The 15,891-nt window shown below is 39.1% G+C and overlaps 1 protein-coding gene across 3 annotated transcripts in view; it reads right to left on the bottom strand.

Annotated features, from left to right (window-relative positions):
* The window catches only part of GJC1 (gap junction protein gamma 1), a 51,612-nt gene that overhangs the window by 33,606 nt on the left and 2,115 nt on the right, over positions 1-15,891 (bottom strand). The window lies entirely within an intron of this gene.

Below are 15,891 nucleotides of genomic sequence, written 5' to 3'. Positions count from 1 at the left end.
ACAGGAAAGAGGTGAAGTAACTATAGTGAAATTAAACAATGATAAGATGTCAAACTGTCAAAAAAGCACTTCCCAAACAGTCATCCCAGAAAATCTGTAGTTGAGTCAAACTAAAAAATTTCAATACTGACTCACCATAGTTCTAAAGTACTAACTATCTGGGCATCCCAGATCATAAGCTGAGCGATCCATTAAGAATTGTGCTAGTGACTCACACTCCTGAATGAGACAGCTTTATGTGCAGAGACAAGGAATCAATTAAAGGGTTTACAATGAAGTTTTGTTTAACTGGAATGTTTTAAGTGGAAGTTAATTCTGCATGAGCGATAATAGATGTTTAATAACTAGCTAGTGACAATTTCTAAGCAAAAGCATTATGGCAGCTCACTAGCAAACAGTAATCTATGTGTTACAAACATAAAAACAAATTGTTTTCAAAAGAGCTCTTGGCTATGGACAATATTTGAAAAACACAAAATATAATTTGTTGTGAGTCAAATTATAAAACCTAGTAGAAAGAAAGTAGTTTGAAATCTTGGCTCTATCAACCAACAAAGAAACAAAATACATCACTGTGGGTTGAAGTGTCAATTTGTGCTGGCAAGAAGCCACTCTATTTAGATGTAAGAACCTTCAGGAACCAGCTGGAGAAGTATGAGGAACCTGGGATAATGCATTCATTCACATTGTAAGTGGTACTGTCTTCGTGTAAAACAAAAGGACAGTGTTGGTACACTTGTCTCAAACAGCCTGAGTTTAGGTCAAATCAACTGTCTGAACAATGATCAGTCTGAGAATGAACATGTCTAAGACAAAATAAAAAACATGTAACATTTCCAATATGACTAGGTTCACAACTTAAAATCTGCAAAAAAAAAAAAAAAAAAAGGGATCCCTGGGTGGCTCAGCGGTTTGGCGCCTGCCTTTGGCCCAGGATGTGATCTTGGAGTCCTGGGATCAAGTCCCACATTGGGCTCCCTCCATGCGCTTCTCCCTCTGCCTGGGTCTCTGCCTCTCTTTCTCACGAATAAATAAAATCTTTAAAAAAAAATTGCAAAAAAAAAGAACTATCATCTACTGATGGGTGAGGACAGTCTGGCAAAACCTTTCTGGAAGGTATTGTGGTTAATATTCAGGAACTTTAAAGTGTTTACATCCTGGGATGCCTGGCTGGCTCAGGCAGAAAAGCATCCAAATTTTGATCTTGGGGTTGTGGGTTTGAGTCCCACGCTGGGTGTAGAGACTACTTAAAAAAATTTTTTTAGGAAAAAAAAGAAAATATTAAAATGTCTACATCCTTTGATCTGCAATTTCACATCTAGTAATTCATCTAAAGTAAATGCCCAATATAAGACAAATTTTATGCAATTTAGGATATAACCTCATGATGAAATACTGCACAATTACTACTATAAATCCTGTTTTAGAAGAGAGTTCAAAAAAAAAAAAAAAGGAAGAGAGTTCACGGGAAGTCCAGGTGGCTCAGCAGTTTAACGCCGCCTTTGGCCTGGAGTGTGGTCCTGGAGACCAGGGATCGAGTCCCACGTCAGGCTCCCTGCATGGGGCCTGCTTCTCCCTCTGCCTATGTCTGTGCCTCTCTCTCTCTCTGGGTGTCTCTCATGAACAAATTAAAAAAAAAAATGAATGAAATTAAAAAAAAAATAAGTTCACAAAATTCAGATGTATACAATTATTTAAAGACAAAAGTAGACTAGTAGTTGCCTAGATCCGAAAGGGAGATGGGGCAGGGGCGGAATAGGGAGTGACTGCTATTAAGTGTGGGGTTTATTTTTGGAGAAATGAAAATATTCTAAAGTTAAATTCTGGTGATGGTTACAAACCGTGTGAATATACTGAAATTTTTGAATTGTACACTTTAAACAGGTCGACTGGATAGTGTATGAATTATCTCACTCAAGCTGCTTAAGACACTTTTAAACAAATTTTTAAAGATTAGTTATTTATTCATGAGAGACATAGAGAGAGAGAGGGGCAGAGACATAGGCAGAAGGAGAAGCAGGCTCCATGCAGGGAGCCCGATGTGGGACTCAATCCTGGGACTCCAGGATCAGACCCTGAGCTGAAGGCCAATGCTCAAACACTAAGCCATCCAGGCATCCCTGTTTTAAGTCACTTTTAAAATGTTTAGATACCAGTGAGGGGATATAGTAACCAAAACAAGAAAATGGGGCATGGAAAGTAGACATCAACCAAAGTGGGGGCTACTGCTTATTATTAACTACAGCTATGGAAGTTATCAGACTGTTATATCTTTTTTTTTTTTAAGATTTATTTATTTATTTCAGAGACAAGAGTGTGTGTGTGCACATGCAAGTGGAGGAAGGGGCAGAAGCAGAGAACCTTCAAGCATATTCCTCACTCAGCAGAGAGCCCAATGTGGGGCTCAATCTCAGAACCCATGAGATCAGGACCTAAGCCAAAACCCAAGAGTTGGACAATCAACCAACTGAACACTCAACCAACTGAACCTGACAGGCTCCCCAAGACTGTCAAATCTTTCAAAAGAAATCTTCAATGTGGATGTTTATGTGAAGTCTGATTTTTATGTATATTTTTGATTGAAGTGGAAAATACCTACAGAAAGGTACATAAATAGGGCACCTGGGGGGCTCAGTGGGTTAAGCATCTGCCTTTGGCTCAGGTCATGATCCCAGGGTCCTCAGATACAGTCCTATAATCCTTGCTCAGCGGGGGTCTGCTGCTCCCTCTACTACTCCCGTCTCCGACTTGTGCACTTTTTTCTCTCAAAAATAAATAAATGAATCTTTTTTTTTAATCTTCTTTTTAAAAAAGGTGCATACAGGGAATCCCTGGATGGCTTGGGGATCCCTGGATGGCTCAGCGGTTTAGTGCCTGCCTTTGGCCCAGGGCATGGTCCTGGGGTCCCGGGATCCAGTCCTATATCAGGCTCCCTGCATGGAGCCTGCTTCTCCCTCTGTCTGTGTCTCTGCCTCTCTGTCTCTCATGAATAAATAAAATCTTTTTTTTTTTTTTTAAAGGTGCATACAGGGAACCCTCAGTGGCTCAGTGGTTGAGCATCTGTCTTTGGCTCAGGGTGTGATCCTGGGGTTCTGAGATCGAGTCCTGCATTAGGCTCCCTGTGAGGAGCCTGCTTCTCCCTCTGCCGATATTTCTGCCCCTCTTTCTGTCTCTCATGAATAGATAAATAAAATCTTTGGGGAAAAAAACGGTGCATACATACAAACATGCAGTGCAATGAATTGGCACAAACCGGGATCCCTGGGTGGCGCAGCGGTTTGGCGCCTGACTTTGGCTCAGGGCGTAATCCTGGAGACCCGGAATCGAATCCCACGTCGGGCTCCCCGTGCATGGAGTCTGCTTCTCCCTCTGCCTATGTCTCTGCCTCTCTCTCTCTCTCTCTCTCTCTGTGTGTGTGTGTGTGTGACTATCATAAATAAATAAAAAAATTTAAAAAAAAAATGAATTGGCACAAACCGAATACACCCCTGTAACCAGCACTAAAATCAGGAACAAAACATTACCACCCACACAGAGCCAATCACACCCGTTCCTACCCAAAAGAAACTACCATCCTTTGGCTAACAGTATAGATTAGTTTAGCCCAGGGATAGTTCTTGGTTGTGAGAAACTGTGTGCACAGTAGGGTGTTTTGCAGCATACCTGGTCTCTTCCAGTTGTGGCAACCAAAGATGACTTCAGACACTGCGAAATGCCCCATGGGGAACAATATTACACTACATTGAGACCCACTGGTTTACCTGTTCTTGAAGTTGATATAAATGGAATCATACAAAATGGACTCTCTTGTATCAGAATCATACTCTTTTGTGTCTGACTTCTTTTGTTCAGCATCTGTTGAGTCACCAATTTTGCTGCGTTTAGCTCTAGTCTGTTCATTCTCTTTGTTTTACTATATTGCCATTGTATGACCATATCACAATTTATCCATTCTACTGCTAATGGGCATTTGAGCCGTTTCCAGTTTGAGGATATATGAATAATGCTACTATGAACATTCCATATGTCTTAGACTGAATATATGTATGAATTCCTGTTGAGTACCTAGAAGTAAATTGTCACGTCAGCTTCAATAAGTTAGTACTTTCCCAAAGAGAGTTTTATCAATTTACATTCCTACCTATTTCCTCTTCTTTCGTGTAAGCAACTAACAGAAAAAAAAATTAGAAATATATATGTACGGATTTTTTTTTGCAGAGGGAGAGAAAGAATCTTTTTTTTTTTTTTTTAAGATTTTATTTATTTATTCATGAGAGACACACACAGAGAGAGGCAGAGACATAGGCAGAGAGAGAAGCAGGCTCCACGAAGGGAATCCGATGTGGGACTCAATCCTGGGACTCTGGGATCATGCCCTGAGCTAAAGACAGACAGACGCTCAACCGCTGAGCCACCCAGGTGTCCCAGGAGAGAAAGAATCTTATGCAGGCTCCATACCAAGTACAAAGCCCAATGAGGGGCTCAATCTCAAAACACTGAGATCATGACCTGAGCTGAAATCCAGACTCCAACACTTAACCAACCGCACCACTCAGGCATGCAACATTTAAATAACATTGAGCCAGATATCTTATCAGCTAAATAAAGCCTGCCAATTTGTGACCTGTTTAAAAAGAATATTTCATTATGTGGGGAAATGCTCATATGTAGTAGAGACAAACAAACAAACAAAAAACCTCCAGTAACATAATATACATGAATGGAAATACACCAACACTGATAATGGCCTACGAACAATTTCTACTTGTTTTTCAGTGTTTTCTACAATAAACATGTTAATAAAGGAGTTGGCAAAGCTTTCCTATGCAACAAAAGCCCTGAGGGAAATTTTAAAAGTAGGTCGGGGCACACATTCCATATTTGCATACATTCATAAAGACCTAATTAAGTAATGGATATATCACAGAAAACTATCTCATAGAGCCTTTGATACAGTTACTACACCCCCTTGCATAAAGAGATTCAAGACAGAACTTATATAAAATTCCACTCCAGAGTAAAACCGAGTCTAGAGGCTAATTCTTAATTTGTAAGGATATATCAAAAGATAGTATTTTTTAAAAGATTTTTTAAAAAAGTTTATTTAAGCAATCTCTACATATAACATGGGGTTCAAACTCATGACCCCAAGAACAACAGTGAGGTGCTCCACCAACCGAGCCAGCCAGGAGCCCCAAAAAAGAGTAGTATTCTGACATGATGTCTTATATACAGCAGTTTACTATCATAATGTTGTTCTTTGCATTTCTTTATAAACTCACTATAAAATGGTTCAGAAGCAACACAGAAAATTAACATATCTAATATTCCCTTGAAAAATATAGTAGTTGTCACTGCTACCTGCTGGTTATTGAATGTCTGATATTGAGTATTTGGAAAGAGTTACCTTTATTTGAGAAAATGATTATTAAAATAGCCACCAAAAACTTAACCAGTCTTCATTATTTTTTTATAAAGATTTAATTTTATTTATATAGAAAGAATGCCCACGAGAGGACACGAGCAGGGGGCAGGGCAGAGGGACAAGAACAAGCAGACTCCCTGCTGAGCAGGGAAACCCAATTAGGGTTGGATCCCAGGACCCTGAGATCATGACCTGAGCTGAAGTCAGATGAAGTCAGACAACCCACCAAGCCCCCCAGTCTCCCCTGTAAATGAATGCTATTAAATCCTCATTTGCCATATAAAAATGTTATAAAACTCATACTTTCGGTCCTAATCACTCCACTTCATTTTTTTCTCCTTCATTTCAAGGGTTCTTCTGTTGGGATAAGAATATGCCCATGAGATTCAGTACAAACCCAAGAGATATTTCTGAGAGAAAATGCTAAGTGTTAATATACTGCCCTAGAATTTTTTTTTTAAAAGATTTTATTTATTTATTCATGAAAGACACACACACACACAGAGAGAGAGAGAGAGAGGGTCAGAGACACAGGCAGAGAGAGAGAAGCAGGCTCCAGGTAGGAAGCCCAATGTGGGACTTGATCCCGGAACTTGGGGATCATGCCCTGGGCCAAAGGCAGATGCTCAACTGCTCAGGCATCCAGGTGTCCCTAGATGAATTATTTAAAGAAAAATTATCGGGTAGCCCGGGTGGCTCAGCGGTTTAGCGCTGGGCCAGGGCGCGATCCTGGAGACCCAGACCCAGGATTGAATCCCACGTCAGGTTCCCTGCATTTCCCTCTGCCTCTGTCTGTGACTCTCTCTGTGTGTCTCTCATGAATGAATGAATGAATGAATGAATGAATGAATGAATAAATAAATAAACTTTTAAAAAAGCGCAAAATTATCTATTACTTTAAGGCTTTGAAGATTAGCTAAACTGGAATCTAATAAGACCACTATTCTGAGCATGGAGTCTCATCTCCACTTTCCTACCTCAAATAACTATTCTGATATATATGTAATTTCAAACCACAAAGAAAAAACAAAACAACAGTTTTCTGAGATAAAGAAAATGAGGTAAGAAATAAATTTCTTCTTTTTCTTAAATTAAGTTTCTTTACCAAACATGGGGCTCAAACTCACAACCCCGAGATCAAGAGTTGTATGCCCCACAGACTGAGCCAACCAGACACTCTAGGAGGAAATAAACTTTTATTAAAAGAGGTTCAAAATGCTAAGATGCAGGGGATTAGCTGGCTGGCTCAGTTGGTAGAATGTGGGACTCCTGATCTTGGGGTAGTAAGTTCAAACCCCATGTTGGGTGTAGAGTTTACTTTTAAAAAATGCAAAGGTAGGGCAGCCCTGGTGGCCCAGCGGTTTAGCACCGCCTTCAGCCTGGGGTGTGATCCTGGAAACCCAAGATCAAGTCCCACATCCGGCTCCCTGCATGGGGCTTGCTTCTCCCTCTGCCTGTGTCTCTGCCTCTCTCTCTCTCTCTTTGTGTCTGTCATCAATAAATAAATAAAATCTTAAAAAAAAATGCTAAGGAATAAATAAATAAAAATAAAAAAATAAAAAATGCTAAGGTTGGGCAGCCCAGGTGGCTCAGCGGTTTAATGCCGCCTTCAGCCCAGGGTGTGATCCTGAGACCCAGAATCGAGTCCCACGTCAGGCTCCCTGCATGGAGCCTACTTCTCCCTCTGCCTGTGTCTCTGCGTCTCCCATAAATAAATAAATAAAATCTTAAAGAAAAAAATACAAGCAATAAGTGTAACTAAAGAAAAGTCCCCTTTAAAACAACGACAAGTAGGAGTGCCTGGGTAACGTTGTTAGTTAAACTGTCTGGCTCTTAGATCTGGCTCAGGTTTGATACCAGGGTCATGAGATCAAGCCCTGAGTCCAGCTCTATGTTCAGTGTGGAGGCCCCTTGAGTTTCTCTCCCTCTCCCCTTGCCCCTTCCCCAGCCTCCTTGCTCTTGCTCTCTCTCAAATAAGTCTTTTTTTAATGCACTTCTTTTTTTTTAATTAAAATTTTTATTTATTTATTCATGAGAGACAGAGAGAGAGTCAGAGACATAGGCACAGGGAGAAACAGGCTTCCTCTGGAGAGCCTGATGCGGGGCTCCATCCCAGGACTCCAGGATCATGACCTGAGCCAAAGGTAGACGTTGAACCACTGAGCCACTCAGGTGTTCCTCAAATAAATAAATCTTTAAAAAAAACAAAACAAAAGAGCAACAAATAGATGAAATACTTAGGAATAAGGCTAAGAAAAAAATATACATCTTTTAAATAAAAAACACTTAAAAATTACTGCCAAGAGGGGGATCCCTGGGTGGCTCAGTGGTTTAGCGCCTGCCTTTGGCCCAGGGAGCGATCCTGGAGTCCCGGGATCGAGTCCCAGGATCGAGTCCCGGGATCGAGTCCTGCGTCCGGCTCCCGGCATGAAGCCTGCTTATCTCTCTGCCGGTATCTCTGCCTCTTTCTCTCCCTCTCTATCATAAATAAATAAATCTTAAAAAAAAATTACTGCCAAGGAATGTAAAACACTTCAAAGCTTTAGACATAAAACACTACGTGTTCTTGGAAACAAAATCATCATAAGATATTAGTTCTCCCTAAACTGATCTAAAATATAATATCATCTTGATTTCTAAACATGCCAATAGAATTTCTTAAGGACCAGAAAAACTGACTTTTTTTTTTTTAAAGATTTTATTTATTTATTCATGAGAGACAGAGAGAGAGAGGCAGAGACACAGGCAGAGGGAGAAGCAGGCTCCATGCCAGAAGCCTGACATGGGACTCGATCCTGGGACTTCAGGATCACACCCCCGGGCCAAAGGCAGGTGTCAAACCACTGAGCCACCCAGGGATTCTCCCTCAACACACCCCTTTTTAAAGATTTTATTTATTTATTTATGAGAGACACAGAGAGAGAGAGGCAGAGACACAGGCACAGGGAGAAGCAGGCTCTTCATAGGGAGCCCTATGTGGAACTCGATCCTGGGACTCCAGGATCATGCCCTGGGCCAAAGGCAGGCACGAAACCGCTGAGCCACCCAGGCATCCCCAGACAAACTGATCTAAATTTAATGTGAAGAGGTGCCTAGCTCAGTGAAAAGAGCATGTGGCTCCTGAGGGTCCTGTATTCGAGTGCCATGTTAGTTGTTGAGATTACTTACACACACACACACACACACACACACACACAAATAAGTGAATGAATGAATAAATACATAAATCTATTTAATGTGAAAAAACACATAGTTAAGAATAGTTGGGAATTTTCTGAAAGAATAAGAAAGGCATACAAGCTTCTCTAGATATACAGTATAAAGCTCTAATAATCTTAAAAGGTAGAACTGGCAAAGAGTTCAACAGATCATTGGAATGGAATAGAACACAAAGTTCAGAAAGACCAAAATACATTTGGAAATTTAACATATGATAAGGTGGCATTTCAAACCAAAGGACAAAAGATGGAATATTCAATAAATGATGAAGAGCTACCATGGGTAGCTCTCTGGAAAAAATTAAAGTTGGGTCTTTAAATTTCAGATGAAATCAAGGATTTAAAATTAAAAACAAAACAATGAAAGTCAGACAAAACCACGGACATTTTTGTCTTAATAATCTGAGTAGCAAAGATTTCTAAAATGACACAAAACCCAGAGATCAAATGAAAGAAATGGCAGGTTCATTTATACACAGTACAATTTTTGGAAAGCAAAACAAACAAACAAACTAAAAAAAAACTAAAACCAACTCAAAAGATGTACCGAATACTTAAAATGATTTTCAGTTCTCAGAATAAAAGGCTAATTTCTCTAACACATAAAGAACTCTAACAGATCAATAATAAAAAGACCACTCAATAGAAAAATGTGCAGTGGATATGGAGGTCTCAGAAAAAGAAACAAATGACTTTTAATAATGTGAATAGATATTTAATATCACCTGCAATTAAAGACTTACAAATTAAAACTATACCAACATATTACTTTTCATTTATCCAATTGGAAAAGATTTGAGAATTGACAACAGATCATTGACAAGGAAGGGTGTATAGAGGCATTCTTTGTGCTTTACTATAAGTGGTATGATGAACAACTGGCATATGAAGAATAAACATACCTTTTGACCCAGCAATTCCAATTCTCAATGTTCATCTAACAAATACACTCACAGACATACAAAATAGCATACAGGAATATTCACTGCAGCACTGCTGATAATGTGCTGTAAACAATTTTTTTTTTAAGATTTTTATTTACTCATTCATGAGAGACACAGAGAGAGAGAGGCAGAGACAGGCAGAGGGAGAAGCAGGCTCCATGCAGGGAGCCCGACGTGGGACGTGGGACTCGATCCGGGTCTCCAGGATCACACTCCAGGCTGCAGGCGGTGCTAAACCACTGTGCCACCAGGGCTGCCCTGCTGTAAACAATTTAACAGTCTATCAGAAAGGGACTGAGTAAAGAAATTGCAGCACATCTGGTAGTCAAAGAGCATAAGATAATGATATGAAATAAATTAAGATATATCAGTGAGCATTGCAGGCTGTAGAACAGTACTTACAGTACGCTATTTATGCATGCATGTGAATTACTAATGTATGGATACTTCTAGAGGAATTCATAGAAAAGGGTAAATAATAATTGCCTCAGGAAAAAAAAAGTGACTGAGTGAGAATAAAGGAAGACTTAGAATTTTATACTACATAATACATTACCTACTCCAAAAAGCAATTTTTAAGGAGTCTACGAAGTAAAATACTCAAGTGAAAAACTGTCAACATTGGCCTTAATGTATAAACTGTCCCAGTTTCTTGGGTCATTAATTATACCGAAGGTTGACCCAGCAAATAAGAAGAAATAAAAATGAGAACTAGATATAGAATGTCAAAGATGGGCAGCCCGGGGGACTCAGCGGTTTAGCGCCGCCTTCAGTCCAGGGCCTGATCCTGGAGACCCGGGATCGAATCCCACATCAGGCACCTTGCATGGAGCCTTCTTCTCCCTCTGCCTGTGTCTCTGCCTCTCTTTCTCTCTCTAGAACTCTCATGAATAAATAAAATCTTTAAAAAAAAGAATGTCAAAGAAAAAACCTAATCTCCAATTTCTTTATTATAGCTGACAGCCTATATAAGCTAGCTATGATTATTTTCCTGGGAGGCAAGTGTACACGTTGTGTATACTACACCATTGGTGACCACTATATTTTTGGTCTATTAAAACCGAAGATCAGTCAGGTCATGGCTATTAGTAAGTTTACATCAATAAGTATTTATCAAGGAACTAGCACTGTATTGGCATAGAAGACCAACAGTGTAAAAAATAACATAAAATAATGAGGCTTTTAATTAGAATAATAAAAGCTTTGTCAGAAGTTACTTGCTATATCAGCACCTATAAATAAAAAAGAAATTAGTAAGCACTCAAATAATTGTTGAATACAGAAATGAACTACAAGCTAGGTACTGATGATAGATATTACTACTGACTTCATGAAATATGAACAGTCTACTGATAAAAGTCATACAAATAATCAGTCAAATGGTAAATAATACAAATAATTAACAGTCTAATGGTAAAAGAGTCATACAAATAATTAATCAAAATTAATTCTTTGCAAGAGAAGTGCAGGATGCCATAAGAGTATGTTATTGAGTTCCCTAACTGAATCTAGAAGGATCAGAAAATGTTTCTCCACAAAAGCATTATTTTAAGCATATTCTGAAGAACTGAGGAGCTGCCTTTCAGGCAGAAGAATTAGCAGCTACAGCATGTTCTAAGCCCTTAGGTAAGCTTTGAACCTTTAAGGAATAGGGGAAGGGAAGAAAAAAAGAAAAGAAAAAAGGAAAGGAAAAGAGAAAAGAAAAGATCAGTAAACTAGACCACTCATAACAAGAAAGTAAATACAAAGACATGATGCTGGAGAAGGAGGCAAGGCCAGATTAAACCTTGTTAAATGAAGAGGGAAGGCCTAAAATGGGAAACAGAAGTTTTCAGGTAAGTGAGAGACTTCCTTAAATTTGTTTTATAAAGGGATGCCTGGGTGGCTCAGCGGTTGAGCCTCTGCCTTTGGCTCAGCGCCTAATCCCTGATTCCCAGGAGTCCATGAGCTCCTTGCATGGAGCCTGCTTCTCCTCCCTCTGCCTTGGTCTCACTTCTCTTTCTGTGTCTCTTATGAATAAATAAATAAAATCTTTAAAATAAATTTGTTTTATAAAGACAACTGTAGCTGCTGTGAGAAGAGCTGATGAGGACATACTGCTTAGAGTATATACATATGTAGTAAAAGTATAAAGAAATGCAAGGAATAATAAATTCAATTGGTGAATTACCTACACTGAAGGTTGAGGGAAGGAGGATGCAATCAGGTGGGGAAACACAGAAGACCTGACCTTTACTGGTAATATTTTATTTCCCTAAGCTGCAAGGTAGTTAAAGTATTTATTGTAGTATTATTTTTATTACTTTTTCTGTCTTAAATATCTCAAACTACCCCCCCCCCTTAAAAACAAGAGTGAATGAGGAAGGACTATTCATAATTGATTATAAATTGTCTTAGAAAAAGGTGACCTAGACTAGATAGGAAGACAAAAGGTAGGGGTGGCTCAGCGGTTTAGCCCCTGTCTTCGGCCCAGGGCGTGATCCTGGAGTCCCGGGATCAAGTCCCACATGGGGCTCCCTGCATGGAGCCTGCTTCTCCCTCTGCCTGTGTCTCTGCCTCTCTCTCACACATCTCTGTGTTTCTCATGAATAAATAAATAAAATCTTAAAAAAAAAGAAGACAGAAGGTAGAAATCACAAGAGTCAGTAAGTTGTTGATAGAGCCACTTAATGAAATGGTACAGTGAAGAAGGTCTATTTGAAGCCAAGATCAAGAGGTCAGTCTGGGCAACTCAATTCAAAAAAGTACGTCTGAAAAGGACATCTGGGTGGCTCAGGGGTTTGGCGCATGCCTTCGGCCCAGGGCGTGATCCTGAGGTCCTGGGATCAAGTCCCACATCGAGTTCCCTGCATGGAACCTGCTTCTCCCTCCGCCTGTGTCTCTGCCTCTCTCTTTCTCTGTGTCTCTCATGAATAAATAAATAAAAAAATCTTAAAAAGAAAAAAAAAGTACCTCTGAGTAGTTAAGTAGAGATGCTGAGTGGGCAGCTGGGATAAGAAGTTTTGGAGGCAGACAAAAATTTGGGAGTATTAAAAATACATATGGTAACTGAAGCCACAGAATGGATTAGATTGGAGGACCAAGAGTTGAGAAAGACTGTCAATTAAAGATCTGGTAGAGAGGATGGGGGAAAAACCTGAAAGAACAATCAGAGAGCAAGGACAAGGGGAGGCAAGAATCAGAAACCAAGAAAAAAGAGCACTTCAGGAAGGAAATTTCTGAATCCAAATAAACACCTATTCTGAAGTAGGCAATTAGGAATCAGAGGTCCAGGCACCTGGATGGCTCAGTGGCTGAGCGTCTGCCTTTGGCTCAGGTTGTGATCCTGGGGTCCTGGGATTGAGTCCCACATCAGGCTTTCTGGAGGGGGCCTGCTTCTCCCTCTGCCTACATCTCTGTGTCTCTCACAAATAAATAAATATAATCTTAAAAAAAAAAAAAAAAAAAAGAATCAGGAGTCCAAGAATGAGTCAAAGGGAATTCCCTAAAAATAGAAGTCCAGATCGACCTTATTCTGAACATTCCCAAAAGAAATGTTATAATTCAGCTAAGTAACAATAAATTCAGTCAAAACTAATAAATCATACAAAGAGGGATGCCTGGGTGGCTCAGTGGTTGGGCATGTGCTTTTGGCTCAGGGTGTGATCCTGGGGTGTCGGGATAGAGTCCCGCATCAAACTCTCTGCATGGCGCCTGCTTCTCCTCCCTCTTCCTATGTCTCTGCCCCTCTCTGTGTCTCTCATGAATAAATAAATTCTTTAAAAAAAAAAAGAAAAAAAAAGAAAAAAAGATCAGGGACGCTTGGGTGGCTCAGTGGTTTAGCGCCTGCCTTTGGCCCGAGGTGTGATCCTGGAGTCCCAGGATCGAGTCCCACATCGGGCTCCCTGCATGGAGCCTGCTTCTCCCTCTGCCAGTGTCTCTGCCTCTCTGTCTGTGTGTCTCTCACGAATAAATAAGTAAAATCTTCAAAATAAAATAATTTTTAAAAATCATACAAAGATGTACATGAAAATATTCTTATAACTATGAGATGTGAATACAAATTAGAGAATAGGGATGTGTGAAGTTTATTCCATTTCTATAAAAACTTTCTCCTAAATCCTATACATTTCTTTTGTTTCAAAGATTTCAGATAATTTCCAAATTGTTAAATCTTCTAGCACGTTAAACTGTAAGCATTTTGAAAGCAAAACCATAGTACTTAATCTTCAGTATCTAGTTTAGTGTCTAGCAAATACTCAAATGAAAAGAAATAGTTCACTAATGAATGAATGGCACCAGAGTACTTTTGTCCAAATTGCGCTGGTGCTACAAGCAATATAGCAAAAAACAAAAACAAAAACAAACAAAAACCAAACTAACTGAGGGCTCTACTCATTCTACATAACACTTGTTTTCTTTAGAAATTAAATGAAATCTGCAAAGAGCAAAGAGATCTCATCCTTTTCTTAGGGGAAAAAAACTCTTTGGGCAACACATTCCACACACAGGTCTCAATGACAGACTTGATGGCTGTCAATACCTATAGTGTTTGCAAAACTCAAGAATGTACTACCACCATATGCCAGCCAGTATTGACCGTCTGGTCATTCATTCTAAGGAGCTGTAGAAAATAGCAATGCTCAGACTTAAAAGAATAGGTCCTTACTTTCACAAAAATCAAACTCATCACTTGTAGTATATATCTGAAAATTGCTGGCACTTAGCTGATATTAACAGTTCCTAATTGTGTTTTAAGTTAAAATATCAGATAAAATCTATTATCATATGTATTCTAAAAGAAATGGTCTAAAAAAAGTCATCCCATTTTTCTTTCTTTCTTTTTTTTTTTTTTAATTAATTTTTATTGGTGTTCAATTTACCAACATACAGAAAAACACCCAGTGCTCATCCCGTCAAGTGTCCACCTCAGTGCCCGTTACCCATTCCCCTCCAACACCCGCCCTCCTCCCCCCTTCATTTTTCTTTCTTTCTTAAAAAATATTTCATTTATTTGAGAGAGAGCATAAGCAGGGGGAGCTGGAGAAGCAGGCTCCCTGCTGAGCAAGGAGCCAGATGCGAGGCTAGATCCCAGAAGGCAGATGCTTAACCGACTGAGCCACCCAGGCGCCCCATTGCATTTTTCTTTCCCTAAATTTCTATCAGATATTTTGGCTAGGAGTCACACATTTCTATGCTACAAGAAAAGCACTGATCAATAAAAATAAATACATTAGTAAGTAAAAAAATGCACTAATTTGGAAATAAATAAGTATATTCCCAGTTGCACTAACTGTCCAGACTAATAATAATGAAAAAAAAAAAAAAAAAAAGAAAAGAAAAAGAAGAGAACACAGCTCATTTATTCTGAAATGTGAACAAACTTCAAATAAAAAGCCCAGCTTTTTGGAATTCATCTCTTCGCAGTGAATTAGGCATGGAACAAATTATGGACTTACTAAGAGAATGAAACTCTAGATTTTAAAGATATATTTTGTATTCTAGAATCCCAATTACTGAATTGATAGGGAGAGCCTGGAAGTATGGTGGTGGGTGGTGAGGCTATTCTGAGACAGGCCATTTATTCCTTCCCTTTGGTTAATTTATACAAATATAAAATAAGAATATAAATATTATCAAGGGGTGACAGTATTTAAGTAAGACTGTTATGCTGAAGATACGTTAACTTTTTAAATCCTTTGGACTGAAGGCTAAAAGTCAATTCTACCTTCATGAACTGAACTGAAAGTCTCAGGGTCCTTTGCTCTTGTTTGAAAGAATTGTGGTAGTTACTTAGTACAGATAGAAAACCAATTCTGAAGTCACACAACCTAAAAAAAAAGCTAAAAGCAATGACTTTTTAGAAAGGGTATTTGAAATGCTCTGGAAAAGCACACGACAGTTTAAGACAAGCAGTAAATAGTTATCAAACCATTACAAATCAGGACAAAATAGGGAGAACTTTCCATAGAGCTCCTATATATTCTCTTCAAAATGTCCTTTGCTTACAATACTCTGCTCACAAAGACCTGGCGAACACGAAGATGCATATTTGTTTACCACACCTTTTTACCTTTTACCCAGAAGAGTCAGTTCATGTTTAATTCTGTCATTCTATACCACTGAAGAAATCTAAAGCAACTGCAATATACTATGCTAAATTCCAAAAAATAAAACCAGCGAAACTCCGGAAAAAAACGTCGTAACCACGATTCACAATATATTTAGTCAGAAGCTCTGGAATTAAGTTTATTTTTCTGCATTCTTACTCTGAATAATACCTAAACTCTCTTTAGGGGGTAAAGGGCTTGATCCCTAAATTATT

The sequence above is a fragment of the Vulpes vulpes genome, chromosome 2, assembly GCF_048418805.1.
Source record: "Vulpes vulpes isolate BD-2025 chromosome 2, VulVul3, whole genome shotgun sequence".
NCBI classification, from domain to species: Eukaryota; Metazoa; Chordata; class Mammalia; order Carnivora; family Canidae; genus Vulpes; species Vulpes vulpes.
The sequence above is the reverse complement of the archived record's forward strand: the minus strand, read 5'-3'. Positions and strand labels throughout refer to the sequence as shown.